Source organism: Dermacentor variabilis, chromosome 3 (genome assembly GCF_050947875.1).
Source record: "Dermacentor variabilis isolate Ectoservices chromosome 3, ASM5094787v1, whole genome shotgun sequence".
Taxonomy (NCBI): domain Eukaryota; kingdom Metazoa; phylum Arthropoda; class Arachnida; order Ixodida; family Ixodidae; genus Dermacentor; species Dermacentor variabilis.
This window is the reverse complement of record NC_134570.1, coordinates 46971665-46976362: the sequence shown is the minus strand read 5'-3', so window position 1 is coordinate 46976362 and position 4698 is coordinate 46971665. Positions and strand designations below refer to the sequence as shown.

The 4698-nt window shown below is 50.1% G+C and overlaps 1 pseudogene; it reads right to left on the bottom strand.

Moving 5' to 3' along the window:
• Positions 1-1340: 1340 nt before the first annotated feature.
• On the bottom strand, positions 1341-1488 carry LOC142576835 (U2 spliceosomal RNA; annotated as a pseudogene).
• Between the last annotated feature and the right edge of the window lie 3210 nt (positions 1489-4698).

The following is a 4698-nucleotide window of genomic DNA, read 5'->3' as shown; positions in this document are numbered from 1 at the left end:
TGTCTGTCTGTCTGTCTGTCTGTCTGTCTGTCTGTCTGTCTCATATGCTCTGGAAGTGTCCTGCGTTACGGGATACGCCCCTCACCAGCGAACGGGACTGGGACGAGACCACATCTAATACGGAACTCAAGCTCCAGTCCATGGCCGTCCAGAGGGCCTGTGAAAGAGCGGAGAGGCTTGGCCTCCCGATTCCGACATGGGAGCAGCCAGCGGCGAGCAGGGGGCCCCAACGGGTCCCCGCCGGCTAGTCCCTCAGGAACTCAATAAAAGTTCATTGTTTGTCTGTCTGTCCGTAGTTTCTTCATCAACGCGATCGTTTACCGTTTATACAACGGAAGTAAAGCTTGGAATTTATTCTTTGCATGGTTTGTTCATTACTTTGGAGTGCTAAAAGCAGAACAGCAGAAGAAAAAAAGAAAAATAAAACAAAATAAGAAAAACAAGAGAGAGAGAGAGAGAGAGAGATGGAAAGAGAGAGAGAACCTGGATAAGGAGATCGGAGAGCGCTTTCCGCGGATCTCAGTTTCGCGTCGATCTCACAGGGTTACACTCTCGAGGCAGCGGGCTATTCGTCATTGTCTCCAAACCTAAACCTTGCTTTGCCGAGCAGGGCCTCTGCTGCGTTACTACAAGGGCTTGTGCAGGCAGCCCTCCTGTCTTACAAAAGCTGCAAGGCACTTTCGAAAGTTGAAACAACTGCGCATGGAGCTCAATGGTCGCGGTTCACTAAACGTCCGATAGGGGAAAGAAAACAAGAGAACTCTTTCGTCATTGTAAGTAACAGAAACAAACAAGATGAGACAGTAGAAACGGCACCGTAGGACAAATACATCTTGTACTTCTTTCTTGAGAAGTAAGCTCTTTATTACTTTTTGATCGAACGCACGGCTTCGTGATCGCGATGGACGTAAAAGCCGCGGCATTGCTCCGAGTAAATCCGAGCCGCGCTTAGTGCAGCTGCCTTTTATATTGGCGCTAAGTCTAACGGAAAAGTTTGACTGCAGGCGGGTGACTGGGCGCTTCTGCTTCGTTTGACATCGAGCACTGGTCAGCGTTCGGCGAGGCGCAGTGTTAAGGGCTGAGATGGCTGCTGCGGTGCAGACGCTGATTTTTTATGGCAACGATTAAGAATTACTCTGTAGCCCCGTATTCGATGCAACCTGTGTGATTCGTCGCATACATCGCACTAAGCTCCATTTTTGAATGACGTTCTTCCTCTTTCATGCTAGTCGCTCTTTCTGTAACGTCTCTCAAAGTCTTTTACAGCGAAGCTGTATATGGCTACGTTCTGGAAAAAAATGCATCTGTCTATCGATCCGTGCAGATCGAGAATTTCTCCCCATACGTGGGCCGATCCCGAAGTTAGGGAAATACCGGGCCGACCCGCGAAAGAGGTGAAGCAAGCTTTAAGCACTCCGCCAAATTGCAACTCGTATCATATATTAACATCATAATAACAGATACTACACATTGACCCGCGTCGGCCATGTCTACGTTGGCACCACGCTCTCTTTGTCGGTGTTCCAAGCGCTTGCGCATCTCCTTTCCTTTCCTTCCGCTCTCCCGTGGTGGCGGTCCCGTAAGCGTGCTGGCCGCCAAGACCGCGAGGCGGAAAGAAATGCGCACCGTCCATGTTGCTCCGATCCCGCAAACTTGGAACGTTTCACTGGAGCAACGGCGAGGTTTCAGAAGGAGTTTGTGGGGAATCAAATTTGTGTGACCTGTGTTGTGTGCGACCGCTTGTGGTTTTCGAGTGACCTCATAACCATTACTGCACTGAGGGACGTCTACCAACGCACGATCGACTTGGATACGTTGAAGCAGTGTGTGCCCTCGGAGTGCGGTGAGGTGGGTGTCCGTTCTACGCGCCGGGATTCGTTAGCAAAAGGTGTCGTGCTGCGTTTTGCAACAATACACAGGTGTGTATACCGCCCGGTGCCTCATCCTCTTCCGAGGCTCAACGTCGTGGAGGAGCGACCAGTCGCGCCCCGCCTTCGATTTGCGTGCGCACGGCGTTTAACGCATGGCAATGGACAGCTGGCCATTAAGTGCGCACGAATCAACTAGGATCCAATCAGCTCGAGGAAACTGCCGGATGACGCTGACGTCGCGCAGAGGTACCCGCGCTTTACAATTATCTATGAAATCTTTACACCGGTAAGAATGTTCGGCATATATATTCCACAAGGTTGCGGTAGGGCAGGCGAGTCCTCGAATAGTTGAGCTCCGTATGTTTGCTTACCGAACTACTGAGCTGGTGTCGCGGAGGGAATAGGGAGGTGGGGAGGGTAGGACGATGACTCAGCGCATTCTCTCTTGCATGCGAATGGTGTTATAGTCGGCACGCATGCTGTAGGTAACAAGCGAGGCGAGCGCTTTGCCTTCGCTGTAGTTCATTGCATATTGCCGTGGAGAGGTGGGTTTCGTAAAAACTTGCGCGATGGCTTTCAACGCACACAAAAATACTTTGTCATTGTCCTAATTGCACTTTTCTCAATTTGTGATCTGTGCCACCACAAAATTCGAGCAACATGAGTGGCGACTTCTTAGCGAGGTACAACAATTCTCATTCTTGAAACGAGGGCACGTACAGTATTATTGCGATCGTTCGAAAAGTTTGCAGAGTACCGCGGCCGGCAAACCAAATTTAGAGGCTGATCCACTGCTCAAAAACAAGGTGGATAGCGTTGAGCGCCTTGCTGCTGAAGTGGACATGAGGCTAACGAGCCCGCGCTTTTGCTGACAGTTACCATTCACTCAATTACTGAGCATATATTTTCCAGATATCAGGATTTTTTTTTCTCTTTTATGCAACAACTATCCGTTCACTTGCTGTTTGCTTCGTTTCTATCGTCTTTTTAATTTTTTTCCACATTAGTCACATGAAAAACATGCTTCAAACATGACGATGTGTACCAGTGCAAACACTAATCTAACATTTAACTTGTCATTTAAGGGTGCTGTGACAATGCTACAAAGGTCGTGTAAAACAGCTTTGTAGCTGTATAATTATGATAAGACATTTGGTGGTGTGACATCACAACATAAAACCTACCGTAGCGTCCCGCGCTGTTTAACCTCGGGGTCATCGACCTGGTTAATTCTCTTCCGCAATCCGTCCATGTTTCGACCTATGCATGTAATGTAGGCATTTGGTTATCAGGAGTGATGCGATCCCCAGGTGCGTGCCAGACTCTAGAAGGCAAGCGCATCTAGATCAGATTATCTTCGAGCACTAGGTCTGGATGCGTCATCCTAGAAGTGCTCTATCGTCGCTTTCACGCGCGGAACAATGAGACCGTAAGTCCTCAGAATTAATAGACAGCCAATCACCAACCAGAAGACTTGCCGCTTTCGAGGAGTGATAATAGATGGAGACCTCTCCTGGAGTCCTCATGTCTTCTATCTGAAAAATTGCTGGTTCTCCCGTAATCGAGAGTATATAGATGTAAGCATGAAATGGCAACCGGCAGGGCTAGTTGGTTGGAGATGATACCATCCACAATCTTAAAATGGCTGTAGTGCATGTTCGCAACGGGGCGCCCCACCATACCACACCGCACCATACCACGCCATACTGTGCACTGATCCATATAGACTCTGGCCAGCTAGAGAGAGAGAGAGAGAGAGAGAGAGAGAGAGAGAGAGAGAGAGAGAGAAACTTTATTTGGTTCCTTCAAGGATTTAGCGTCTCGAGGTCTCGGTCGTCTTGGGCGCCGGCGACTTGGAGCCTCTTCCGGCAAGGGTGGGCCCCTATTCCAGGGCTCCACTGAGCCTAGCTACCTCACTAGCGTGCTGCACTAAGGCCCTTTGGGCCGTGAGCTCGCAGCTGGTAAGCCGACTCTCCCATTGCTCCGCACTCGGGTTATTGTGTTGGTGGAATGATTTATTGTGTTTACATTCCCATGTGACATGGTATAGTGTGGGTGTGGCCCCGCACCATGGGCAGGTGTCTCTGTATTGTGTTGGGTACATTTTGTTTAGGATGTATAAATTTGGGAAGGAGTTTGTCTGCAATCTGCGCCAACTCGTTGCTTCCTCCTGCGTTAGAGCTTTGTGGGGTGGGGGATATTTGGCTCTCGTCCCTCTGTATAAGTTTAAGATTTCTGTGTATCCTCCTTCACAAGCGTGTGGGTGATACTCCGGGGCGCGCGACTGCTCTGCTCGGAACGTGGTCTCTCGAGCTAGGCTGTCTGCCCTTTCGTTACCCTCTATGCCTGCGTGGGCCGGAATCCAAATTAACTTGTGTGTAACGTTCCTCTCGGCGAAGTTGGCTCCGCCAAGAATTCTGAGGGCGGCTTTGCTAATCCTGCCCCTCGTGTAATTTCTGCACGCTTCCTTCGAGTCTGTTAAGATGTTTAGAGGCCTGCCTGTCCTATATCCTTCTACTGCCGCCAGCGCCACGGCAATTTCTTCGGCCTCAGAAAATCGCCTGAAGGAGGCGCCGCGCAGCATGGCGCCGTCTCTCGAGGTGACGCCAAACCCGCGCCGCGGAACTCATGGACCGCTGGCGTTCAGCAGAGCACAGCCAACCATGTCTCAGCACCAAAAGATGAAAATGAAGTGTATGGTGCTCTGTATCTGGCCTTTGAACGACACCTATTGGAAATGACAAATAAAACTTCAGCGTACTTCAGCGCCCGATCTCCATCGCATCATCTCGCCTCCTTTAGTGCCGCTCAGCCTCGTTCAGCGCTT